Below are 14,112 nucleotides of genomic sequence, written 5' to 3'. Positions count from 1 at the left end.
TTGGTTATCCAAGGGGGATTTAAATCTTGATCCCCAATGGGAGGAGGAATGGCATCATTTTACTAAGGAACTTCAGAGGTCGAATGTACACCTTAGGGACAGGCGAGACACCCTGAGATGGGTTCATGCTCCCACAAGAAGATACTCCCCAAAGTACGGGTATAACTATCTCATGTCTAAGAAGGGATGGGAAAACTCGGAATGGTGGGCAAAACCTATCTGGAAATTGAAGTGTCCAACCAAAGCAAGAATGTTTTTCTGGTGTATACTAAGGAACAAGGTTCCAACATGGGACAATCTCCAGAAGAGAAATAAGATGGGACCAGTCTAGTGCTCTTTGTGCAAAAAAGAAGAGGAATCAATAAAACACTTATTCCTAAAGTGTCCTTTCAACAGAGGAGTACGGCTCGAGACCTTGAGATTGACAAAGAAAACTTATAGATGGGAAGGAGATTTAATCAGAGAGGTGTGACACAATTGGTGGAATTATTCCTAAGAGGAAAGCCTGTGAAATTTACCTCTAATTATAGCATGGGTGATCTGAAATGGAGCATATTAGTAATGTTGTGCTAATTCCCCATTCAAAATAAAACCCAAGATGCTTATCATTTGCTTATCAAGTGCTTAAGGATTCACCATTTTTGCTTAATTAATTGATTCCCATGAGAGTTTTTTATGTAGATGTTATAAACAATTTAACATAAAGCATATGTTGAACAACGGCAAAATAACAGCAAAGAACATCAAAATACAACACACAACAAAGAGATTTGATGAGGATTTCAACCCTCCTGGGCTACATCTCGTTGGTTCAACTTCCAATGCTTGGGCCTCTCTATTATGCTCAAAATTACAACAAAAGTGTGTTTACAACGCTCAAATGCCTCTGAAACCTGTCTCAATGAGTTCAGAATAGCCAAAACTGCTATAGTTGATTGTTTATGCACCTAATTTGGATAAGAACTAAAGAAGTTATGACCTCTCCCAGTTCTCCCACAATTTTCTCAACAAATTCCCCTTTTCCGGCCACTAACCATCAAATTAGCCCCAAAATCCGCTAACTAGGCGAAAATTTCACCACACGGCGGGCCATATTTTGTCGGCTGAATTGCAAATCACAATTAGCGAAGTCTAGCGAGCTTAAGGTCGGTGAACATAGCGAGCTATGTTGCGATTGTGATTTGCGCAGACCCGACGAGAGTATTAACTATAGCCGATAAATGTATCGTGTCCAGGGACTTATCGTAATTGGCAGAGTACCAGCGGTCGTAAATATGCGGGGCTTGCCCTGTTGTGATACACGATTGCAATATCGCATCGCAACCTGAACTCACTAGGGGCCAATTCTAAAACACCTTCCCTTCACCGATCTGCAATTGCAATCCATCGCATCGCACCTTCGGCCAATTTCTGAACTATCCTCCCCTCACTGATCTGCGATTGTGATTTATCGCATCGCATCCCTTCTCTGCTCGGGGCCGATTCTATATCACCTTTCCAATTGCGACTTGCGATTTGCAATACGCGGGGGCCAATGGCGGCCTGCCACTTGGCGTCTCCTTATTCAGCGAAGATCTTGCCACATCATCCAATCCTTCCATGTGGACAAGTCAAACTTGAACTCTGACTTGCTCTAACTCCTGCATACGAGCTCAAATTTGAGTGTCGTTCACACTGTTGGATTCAGAATGACGAGCTCTTTGATCTGAAGTTGAGTTTAACAAAATTTTGACACTTTTATTTTTTAACATAATTTTGAGCACCTGATCACTCCTCCCCACTGGAAGCCTTTTGGAACCCAAAAGGATACTTTCAGTTGTTCAGCAGGTGAGGGTATAGTTCCCCCACCTTTCCAACCTCCATCCATTTGGATTTTGAAGGATTTATACCCTTGAACCCCACTTGAAGATAGTCAATATTTCCCCTTTTTGTTGTCCTTGTTCTTCTTTCAAGTATAGTGTCTTGCTCAAGCTCATCAAGGAATTCTGGAGAAAAATCTTTAATAGAGGGAATCTGCACACTTTCTCCTTGATCTTCAATCAAAGGAGGCTCATACAATCTCAAATTTTCAACATTAACAATGGAATAAATTTGCATATATGAAGGCAAATCAAGCTTAAAAACATTATTACCATTCTTTTCCAGAATTTTAAATGGACCATAACGGATTGGTTTCAACTTTTTACCTTCACCTTGATGTCTTTCCTTGCTAATGTAAAACCAAACTTCATCACCTACTTGAAACTGGTGATCCACACAATTCTTATCATGCCTTCCCTTATACTTGCCTTGACTCTTTTTCTAGTTGTTCTTGAACTTTTTGGTGAATCAACTGAATTTGCTCAATGAATTTCTTTACTCTATCTATGTCGCTATGTCCATCTACAACTACATCTTTCTCAAAGATGAAATCCAAAGGCGATTTAGGAAAATAACAAGACATGCCTCAAAAGGTGAAGTTAGAGTAGAAGAGTGTTTTGCTCGGTTGTAAGCATGCTGAATATAATGCAATTGTTCATCCCACAACTTAGAATTTTTGCTGCAATATCCTCTTAGCAAATGAATAATTGCCCTGTTAACCACTTCAGTTTGACCATCTATTTGCAGATGGAAGGCTGTACTTTTCTTCAACTTGGTGTCCATCAAGTTCCATAAATTTGACCAAAAGTTCCCAGCAAATCGAGAATCATGATCACTTACAATATAAGTAATCCAAAATGAACCCATATATTTTGAAAGAAAAGTTGAGTTGTTTGTTCAGCTATAATTCGTTTTTTACAAGGCATTAATATGCACATCTTGCTAAACCTATCCACAACTACATACAAATAATCATGACCTTTTCTTGATAAAGGAAGACCTCCTACAAAATCCATAGAAACACTCTCCCATGGACGTGAAGGCACTAGAAGTGGTGTGTACAATCCTAGTTTCCTATTACTAGGCTTACTGATTGCACACAATGAATAACCTCTGATAAAACGTGACACACTTTCAAGCATACGAGGCTAGTAAAAATACCTCTGAAGATTTTCCACTATTTTACTTACACCAAAATGTCCAATAATAAGAGAAGTGTGTGCTTCCCTTGTGACATTTACTCTCTCTCCCCGTGGAACACAAAGTTTTCCCAAATGATACAATAGATTATCATGTACATGGTAGTCTAATTCCTCAACTTGGTGGCCTTGACTCAAGTTTGAATATACCTCTTGAAAGTCAACATCATGTGCGTATTGTTCAACATAACTTTCAGGCAAAACAGAATGATTCTTGAGTAAAATGGCTACATTAACAACTGATCTAGAAAGCATATCAACAACTTTGTTATAAATACCTTTCTTGTACCTGGTTACCAAGTGGAATTGCTGTAAGAATCATATCCAACGAAAGTGCCTTGATTGTTGCAATTTTGTTTGAGATTGCAGATATTGCAAAGGTTGATGATCGACATGAATAATGGTTTCTTTTCCCATCAAGTAATGCTTCCATTTCTTCACACTTTGCACCAATGTGTAAAGCTCTTTATCATATGTAGGATAATTAATAACAACACCATTAAAAATATCATAATGAAATGAAATGGGCTTACCATGTTGTAAAAGAATTGCACCCATGGCGTAGTCACTTGCATATGTTTGTATTTCAAATGGTTGTTTCAAATCCAGCAATGCTAAAACTGGGGCTGAACTGATCTTTTGTTTTAAAGCATCAAATGTTTTTTGTTGTTTGCCTCCCCACTAGAAGACAACCTTCACACAATTCAAAGCATGTAGTGGAGCCACTATGGAAGAGAAATTGGCAATGAACTTCCTCCAGTACTGCGTTGCTCCAAGAAAACTCCTTACTTTTGTGATTGATTTGGGTATTGGCCAATTCACAATGACTGAAACTTTAGAGGGGTCAATCTTCAACTCACCTCCTCCTATTATGTGGCCCAAATACACTAAGGAAGTTTTCCAGAATTACATTTAGACATCTTCAGAAATAATTGTTCTTTTCTCAATACATCCAACACTTTCCTCACATACTTGACATGTTTTTCTCATGATTTGTTGAATATCAAAATATCATCTAAATAGACAATTACAAACTCATCAAGGAAGGATCTTAAAACATCATTCATAACTCTCATGAATGTAGCTGGAGCGTTGCAAAGACCGAAAGGCATAACCAGCCACGCAAACAATCCCTGTTTGGTTTTAAAAGCAGTCTTCCAAATATCCTCCTCAACTATTCTAACTTGATGATATCCACTTATCAAGTCTAATTTAGTGAAATATTTTGCATTCTTCAACTGATCTAGCAAATCATCTATTATGGGTGGTGGTTATCGAATCTTTATAGTAATTTTGTTCAAAGCTTGATAATCCACACACATGCGCCAGGTTCCATATTTCTTAGGTACCAAAACAATTGGTGAACCACATGGCGCAGTAGAGGGATGAATTACACCTTTATCTAACAATTCCTGGACTTGTTTCTTAATTTCTAAACTTTCCAGAATTGACATTGGATACATACCGATATCTGGGAGTGGACAGTCTTGCTGTAGCTGAATTTCGTGTTGATTCCCCTTTTTGGTGGCAACCCCATTGGTTCTTGAAACATGTCTCCATATTGATTTACCACATCAACCAATTCAGCTTTCAACTTCACATCACAACCTGCAAAGGATTCATTCTCTATGTCATTCTTCTGCTTTATCATAAGTAGCACGAGACTCTTGTGGGAATTGACCAGTTGCTTCATTTGCCCTGCACTTGCCAAAGATAAATTAAGCTTTCTACGATGGGCTCTCACAATACACTCCACTCCGTCTTCGAACAAATGATATTTGTTCTCAAATATATGGAAAACGGCTTTGCTGTCATACAAATACGGGCTTCCCAACACAATTCCAGAAATATCCAACGGCACCACATCTAATTCGACTTCATCAACGAAATTGGCAGTAATTTCAAACCTGAAAATGCATTTCCTAATGACCTGAAGATTTTCATCCTTGGTTATCCAACCCAGCAGATATGGTTTATGATGAGGCACGGTTTCCAGATTCAACTTCTTGACCAAGTCTGTAGAAATTAAATTTTCCTGGGATCCACTGTCAAACATCATATCAATCTTGGTGGGTTTGGAAATAACTCTAAAATGGAACAACTAAATTATGTTTTCTTCATTTGAAGCGTTGTTGGAGTTATTTGTTGTGTTGGTGCTTGCCACAACTTCCTCTTTGCTTGTTTTTGCCATGGCTTTTCCTTTGCTGACTGTGGCTGCAATCTTTGTTTCATCGCCTGAGTCGGAACCCAAGTCTTGTTGTACATTAGCGTTTGTCTTATGTTTCCCTTTATTGTTAAATTTCTTCGATCTTAATTCTGGATGAATCTTCCAACAATGTGCTTCATCATGACCCTCTTTGGAACAATTCTTGCACACGAGTTTCTCCCCTTCTTTCTTAACAGAATCATTTTTCTTCTGCTTTCCTTTAAAATTAATTCCTTTTTCACCACTCTGGAATGGCTTCTTCTTACCTTCTTCTTGTACATTTTTCCCTCTTGCTTCGAGGTGTGTAGATTAAACATAGACCTCATCAAGATTTGTGGGATTAAACATAAGGATGGTGTGTTGAAGATAGCTATGAAAATCTCCTATGTATTTCGGCAATGTATTTTGTGACTGCAAGTCTACTCCTAGCATAAGAGCTCTTCTCCTAAACTCTTGAGTATACTCTTGCACATTTTGACCTTTTAACATTCTAAAATTTTGTCAATTCATGATAGCTTTTTGCATATGGTTTAAAGGGTAGAATTGTCTTTTTATAGCAACAACAAAATCAGACCAAGTAATAGAGATCTTACGATGTTTTTTGATCTCGTCTTGAGTCCTTGATTCCCACCAACTGAGTGTTTCACCCTCCACTCTCAATGAAGCCAACTGAATTTTGATATCATCCTCTTGAAGGTTATGAATTCTACAATACACCTCCAACTGACGAATCCAGTTATCCAACGTTTCTGCATTAACTTCACCATTATACATTGGCAACTTGAATTTCATCAAGTTTTAGAAAAGGTGATTTACGAGTTCCTTTTGCAGAATGATGATGAGTATGAGTAAGGGTTGTTTTAGTGGAAGAGTGTGAAGATGCTTATGAAGTAGAAGATGAAGAAGATGGTGAACAGGGTGGAGGCTTGTCTCTATTCCCATTACCTCCTTTTCCATTACCTCCTCCTGAAGAGCCTTCTCCTTTGGGAGGTTTGGAACTTTCTCCTTGCAATCTACTATTCCTCTCTTCATAGAGTGTTAGGCCCCTATAATACTAGTGATTCCCCCATTACTATTGTCATTATATCCCTTATTATTATTATTGTCCCCATATTATTATTAGTATGCCCCATAGAAACCCATTATTGTTATTTTTGTGCCCTTATGTTATTATTGTTATGTCGGCTTGATTATATTGTGACCCCTTAAACTCCTATATATAGAAGGGAGGTTTAGTCATTTGTATCATCCAAGAATTGTTCATTTGTGTAATGTAAAGGAGGTTTCCCCCTCGAAGAGGCTAAATTCTAAGGTGTTGATCTATCTTTTATATCTTTTTTTGAGTTGGTTTCCTAACATTTGGTATCAGAGCTTTGGATTCTAGGGTTTCGCTACTCCAAACATGTCATTGTGGCATTTTCGCTATAACTGTTTTTCTGTGACGTTTCAGAAGCTACAAAAAAAACCCATTTGATCTGCAATCGTTATGAACTTCTGGTCCGAATTTCAGAGCTTGTCTCAATTTGTGGAGATATGATCTGAGGAAGTTAGGGTTTTTGCATATTCCCGAATTACATTCCAAACAGGTGACCTAGGGAAAATCGTCATAAATTTTGTTTTGAGCATCAGATTGAAATTTCATAAGAAGTTTCAAAAAGAGGACGGCCTGTAGTTGTTTTTGTATCAGTTTCAGGTACTAAATTTAAAACAGTGACACGTGGAACGTCGTACAAATTCGCTCTATGGAAATAGTTTATAATCAGGTCACCGTGGGAGATTTGGCATAACTCTTCCTTGGAGAATCCAACCTTGATTAGACTTGCGGGGTTAGAAAGAGGACTCAAAGGGCTACCGCAAGACGATATTTCAGATATTCGAGATCCGTAGTTACAGAGATACAACTAATTCAATATTGAGCTCTTACAAAGTGAAAAAAAGGTGTGTAGATATTTTTTAAATTTCGCATAAGATTGGTTTGAAAAAATAGTTTGAAGGAATTAAAAGGGAATAGTGAAGAATTATTAGCATTAATTAATGCCCCGAAGAAAGAAAATAGAAACACATAGTAAGCAACCTGAAATCTCTAGCATGACTCGTTAAGAAGAGGAAGAAATGCAACATGATATATCAAAATTACAAGACCATGTACAACAAATTTCACTTTCACTTAAGGTAAAGGAAGCCAAGATGGATGGCGTGGAAACTAATATGAATGGCATGCAATTTAATATGGATGGTGTGGAAGCTAAGATGAATGGCATGGACGCTAAGATGAATGGCATGGATGATAAGATGAAGAATTGAAGATAAATTTGAATAATTTGCTACAAGAAAAGGTCACTAATGGTGAAAGGGTAGTAAAGGAAACTCATGATGAGAACACAAGAAATGTTAAACATGATTTCATAGACTCTAATGTTGGATTGAAGACCCACCATGTTCCAAAAATCAATATGAGGAAGTTTGATGACAAGGATCCCGGAACTTGGATACTATAGATGGAGCAATTTTTCGATCTCCATAATGTGCAAAACACACAAAAGGTACGTATTGCAACTTTATATTTGGAACCAAATTAGTTTGTATGGTATCAATGGCTTTGCTCTCGTAAACAAACTGTCACTTGGGCAATTTTTACGGAAGAAATGATAGCACATTATGAGGATACAAAATGCAACACCTTTTTTAGCCAATTGATAAATCTCAAACAAAAGGGTTCAATGATGGGGCACATTGAGGAATTCCAAAAATTGAACATAAGGGTAAAATATATTCCAAAGGAGCATAGGATTGATGTGTTCATAGGGAATTTAAAGGATAATATCCAACATGAGGTTTGACTTTGGGAATCTGATTCATTGGAGAAGGCATTCAGGTTAGCAAGAAAAATGGAAAGCAAAATTATGGCAACCAGGAAGCCTACCACTCACAACTATAAAGATGGAAGTGTTGTTGTCCCTAGCCTTCCACAACCTACAAGGTTGACACCACACCAATTAGAAGAAAAAAGAGAAAAGGGGCTTTGTTACAGTTGTGATAGCAAATACACTAAAGGTCATAAGTGTGCTGAGAAGAAATTATTCTACATAGATTGTGAAGAGGAACAAGAAATCTCAAACGAAAAGGATATACTCCAGGAACAAACCCTAGATAAAAAAGAAATGAATCCGACCATATCTTGTAATGCATTGGCTGGAATTACCACTCCTCAAACTATCAATATAGAAGGACATATCAAGAAGAAAAAGGTAATAGTGTTGATTGACTCGGGAAGTACCCATAATTTTATTCATTGTAAGATAGCAAAGGAATTGAATAGCTTCCTATATCCAGCACCAGAGTGTCAAGTGATGGTTGCAAGTGGAGGAACCATAATTTGCTCGGGAAAGTGCCATAATATCAAGCTATTGATGGGAGAATATGTATTGAATAGCCCAATGCTTTCCATTCCAATGGGTGGTGCTGATGTTGTACTAGGAGTCCAATGGCTACAATCCTTGGGTACAATAGCTTTTAATTTTCAAGAACTTTTCATTAAATTTTGTGCAGAAGGAAAGGAAGTTGAATTAAGGGGTATTACAGGGAAACTGGAAAGCTAATCAGCTCTAACGGTATGAAAAAGCTTCTAAAGAAGGAATAAAAAGGTGTAATTGCACAATTATGTTGGCTATAGGTTCCCACATTGAAATCATCTATTTCTCCGGATCTCTAAAGAGCCTTGGACAATCATTCCAAGGTATTTGAGGCTCCCAAAGTTCTCCCACCTATTCGTGATCATGATCATGCTATTCATTTGATTCTAGAAAGTGTTCCTCCAAACAAAAGCCCGTACAGATATCCCTATGCCCAAAAAAGTGAAATTGAACGTATAGTAGTAGAAATGCTAGAGGCTGGTATAATTCAACCTAGTCAAAGTTCTTTCTCTGCTCCAGTAGTATTGGTGCACAAGAAGGATGGATCACGGCGCATGTGTCCAGATTATAGGGAGCTCAACAAGCTCACTATTAAAGATAAATTTCCCATTCCTATCATTAATGAATTATTGGATCAATTCCATGGATCAATTTACTTCACCAAGTTGGATCTTCATTCAGGATATCATCAAATCAGAATGAAGACTAAAGACATTCCGAAAACAACATTTAGAACTCATGAGGGTCATTATGAATTTTTGGTCATGCCTTTTGGCCTTACCAATGCACCTTCTACATTTCAAGGTTTGATGAATTCCATTTTCAAACCCTTCCTTCGAAAATTTGTGTTAGTATTTTTTGATGATATACTAATCTACAGCAAGTCTTGGAAGGATTATGTTGAACATGTTGATAGGGTGCTCAAACTATTGGAGGAGAAACAATTATATGAAAAAAGCTCCAAATTTTCCTTTGGAGTACAAGAGGTGGAATATATCTGGGTCATATTGTATCTCATGAAGATGTTAAGGTAGATCCTGGCAAAATTAAAGCCATTAAGGAATGGAAAATCCCCACATCCATAAAGCATCTGCGAGGATTTCTCAGGTTGATAGGGTATTATCGCAAGTTTGTTAAGAATTATGGGAGAATAACAGCACCTTTAACAACATTATTGAAGAACAATGCATTTTGATGGACTCCAGAAGCAACAAAGGCCTTCGAACATCTTAAAGAGGCAATGTTCCAAGCACCAATCTTAGCTATGCCGGACTTCACAAAAACCTTTATTATGCAATGTGATGCTTCAGGAAATGGAATTGGTGTTGTTTTAATGCAAGATGAAAGACCCATTGCTTTTGAAAGTTGTCCAATCAAGGGAAAGTATTTACACAAAGCTATTTATGAGAAGGAAATGTTGGCAATACTACATGCACTTAAGAAATGGTGACCCTACCTAATGGGAAGACACTTCAAGGTAAAAACGGATCATGATAGTCTTAAATACTTTTTAGGACAAAGATTATCCTTTGAAGAGAAACAAAAATGGGTCACAAAGATGTTGGGTTATGACTTTGAAATCATCTACAAAAAAGGGAAGCAAAATGTTGTGGCATATGCACTCTCAACAAATGATGAGGATGTGGAGGCATTATTGTGCACCATTTCTATTATCCAACTAGATTGGATAAACGAAGCAAGGGAGGAGTTAAAGAATGACGAAGAAGTGTGGGCACTCATTTGAAAGCTACAACAAGATCCCAGTACATCTGATACATTTAGTTGGAAAAATGATTCGTTATGGTACAAAGATCGTTTATACCTATGTAAGAATTCCCAACTCAAACAAAAGATTCTTATGGAATTGCACACTTCTCCCTTAGGAGAGCACTCAGGATTTTTAAAAACTTACCACAGGGTTAAGAAGGAATTTTTTTGGGATGGTCTTAAATCGGATATTCAAAATTTTGTGGCGGAATGTTTGGTTTGCAAACAAAAAGTTGAAACAATTAAGACCCCGAGTCTATTACAACCTTTATCCATTCCAAGCCAACATTGGGAGGAGGTTTCAATGGATTTTATCACAGGTTTACCTAATTCCAGAGGAAAGAGTGTCATCATGTTGGTAGTTGACATACTTACCAAGTATGCACACTTTTGTGCATTATCACATCCATTTAAAGTCAATACGGTTTCTACTGCATTTATGGAAACAATTCAAAAGCTACATGGAAACTCAAAGATTATTGTAAGCGACAGAGATCCCATTTTCACTGGAAATTTTTGGATAGAATTATTTTCTTGTCTCGCTACTCAGTTAGCTCATAGCTCATCTTATCATCCTCAATCTGATGGGCAAACTGAGATAGTAAACAAATGTTTGGAAGGATATCTTCGTTGCTTTGTATTTGATAAATAGACACAATGGGTCAAATGGTTGCCTCTGGCTGAATGGTGGTATAACACGTCCTTCCATACTGCAACAAAAATGACCCCATTTATGGAACTTTATGGATATCATCCACCATCCATCACATCATATTTAAGAGAAAATTCTAAGGTTCAAGTTGTGGAACATCACATCGAGCATCAACAACAAGTTCTCCAACTCTTAAAGGATAACCTCACGTTGGCATAGAATAGAATGAAACAACAGGCAAATCAACATCACATGGAAAGAAGTTTTGAAGCAGGTGACTGGGTATTCCTACGGCTACAACCATATAAACAAATGTCTGTTATGAAACAAGCTCAAGAAAAGATAGAAAAGATAGATCAACGCCTTAGAATTTAGCCTCTTCGAGGGGGCAACCTCCTTTACATTACATAAATGAACAATTCTTGGATGATTCAAATGAAAAAACCTCCTTTCTATATATAGGAGTCTAAGGAGTCACAATATAACCCAGCCGACCTAACAATAATAATATAAAGCCACAAAAATAACAATAGAGGGATTCTATGGGGCACAGTAATAACAATATGGGGATAATAGGGGCACAACAATATTAATAAGGGATGAAACTACAATAGTAATGGGGTAATTACTAGTATTATAGGGACCCAACATGCCCCTCTCCTTCAAAAAAAGTGTTTTCCTCAACACTTGAGTAGTTCTGGATGTTTCTGTATAAAATTCTCATCCTCCCATGTGGAATCTTCAGCGGATAAGTTCTTCCACTTGATAAAATACTCTGAAATTGATCGATTCCGTAGTTGTCGAGTTCTTGTTTCTATGACTGCTTCCGGTTCCAATATAATTTTTCCTTCCTCGTCAAGTTCTGGCAATATTGTTTGAACTGGGAGCTTGTCGCCTATAACCTTCTTTAAACATGAAACATGGAAAACTCAGTGCAATCGAGAAGCTGTAGGAAGCTCCAATTTGTATGCCATAGTACCAATCTTTTGCAACACCTTGTACGGACCATAATACTTTTGTGATAATTTATTATCCTTCTTAGCTTGCTTGAGGGACATTTGCTTATATGGTTGTAGCCGTAGGAATACCCAATCACCTACATCAAAACTTCTTTTGCAGCGATATTGATCTGCCTGTTGTTTCATTCTATTTTGTGCCAACACGAGGTTATCCTTTAAGAGTTGGAGGACTTGTTGTTGATGTTCGATGTGATGTTCCACTGCTTGAACCTTAAAATTTTCTCTTAAATATGATGTGATGGATGGTGGTTGATATCCATAAAGTGCCATAAATGGGGTCATTTTTGTTGCTGTATGGAAGGAAGTGTTATACCACCATTCAGCCAGAGGCAACCATTTGACCCATTGTGTATGTTTATCCGATATAAAGCAATGAAGATATCCTTCCAAACATTTGTTTACTATCTCAGTTTGCCCATCAGATTGAGGATGATAAGATGAGCTATGAGCTAACTGAGTACCAAGAAAAGAAAATAATTCTGTCCAAAAATTTCCAGTGAAAATGGGATCTCTGTCACTTACAATAATCTTTGGGTTTCCATGTAGCTTTTGAATTGTTTCCATAAATGCAGTAGAAACCGTACTGGCTTTAAATGGATGTGATAATGCACAAAAGTGTGCATACTTGGTAAGTCTGTCAACTACCACCATGATGACACTCTTTCCCTTAGACTTGGGTAGACCTGTGATAAAATCCATTGAAACCTCCTCCCAAAGTTGGCTTGGAATGGATAAAGGTTGTAATAGACCTAGTGTCTTAATTGTTTCAACTTTATTTTGTTGGCAAACCAAACATTCCGCCACAAAATTTTGAATATCCAATTTAAGGCCATCCCAAAAAAAATTCCTTCTTAACCCTGTGGTAAGTTTTTAAAAATCCTGAGTGCCCTCTTAAGGGAGAAATGTGCAATTCCATAAGAATCTTTTGTTTTAGTTGGGAATTCTTACAGAGGTATAAGTGATCTTTGTACCATAAAGAATCATTTTGCCAGCTAAATGTATTTGACGTACTGGAATCTTGTTGTAACTTTCAAATAAGTGCCCATAATTCTTCATCATTCTTCCATTCCTCCCTTGCTTCGTTTATCCAATCTGGTTGGATAATAGAAATGGCGCACAACAATGCTTCCACATCCTCATCCTTTCTTGAGAGTGCATCTTCCACCACATTTTTCTTCCCTTTTTTGTAGATGATTTCAAATTCATAACCCAACATCTTTGTGACCCACTTTTGTTGCTCTTCAGAGTATAATCTTTGTTCTAAAAAGTATTTAAGGCTATCATGATCCGTTTTTACCCTGAAGTGTCTTCCCATTAGGTAGGGTCGCCATTTCTTAAGTGCATGGAGTATTGCCAACATTTCCTTCTCATAAATATCTTTGTGTAAAAACTTTCCCTTGATTGGACAACTTTCAAAAGCAATGGGTCTTTCATCTTGCATTAAAACAGCACCAATTCCATTTCCTGAAGCATCACATTCCACAATAAAGATTTTTGTGAAGTCCGGTGTAGCTAAGACCAGTGCTTGGCACATTGCCTCTTTAAGATGTTCGGAGGCCTTTGTTGCTTCTGGAGTCCATGAAAATGCATCTTTCTTCAATAATGTTGTTAGAGGTGCTGCTATTCTCCCATAATTCTTAACAAACTTGCGATAATACCCTGTCAACCCGAGAAATCCTCGCAGATGCTTTATGGATGTGGTGATTTTCCATTCCTTAATGGCTTTAATTTTGCTAAGGTCTACCTTAACTTCTTCATGAGATACAATATGACCCAGATATTCCACCTCTTGTACTCCAAAGAAACATTTGGATCTTTTTGCATATAATTGTTTCTCCTCCAATAGTTGTAGCACCCTATCAACATGTTCAACATGATCCTTCCAAGACTTGTTATAGATTAGTATATCATCAAAAAATACTAACACAAATTTTCTAAGGAAGGGTTTGAAAATGGAATTCATCAAACCTTGAAATGTTGAAGGTTCATTGGTAAG

This window comes from Pinus tabuliformis, chromosome 6 (genome assembly GCF_031772625.1).
Source record: "Pinus tabuliformis cultivar Carrire ecotype Pingquan chromosome 6, CPIR1, whole genome shotgun sequence".
Classification (NCBI taxonomy): Eukaryota; Viridiplantae; Streptophyta; class Pinopsida; order Pinales; family Pinaceae; genus Pinus; species Pinus tabuliformis.
This window is presented reverse-complemented; position numbering follows the sequence as displayed.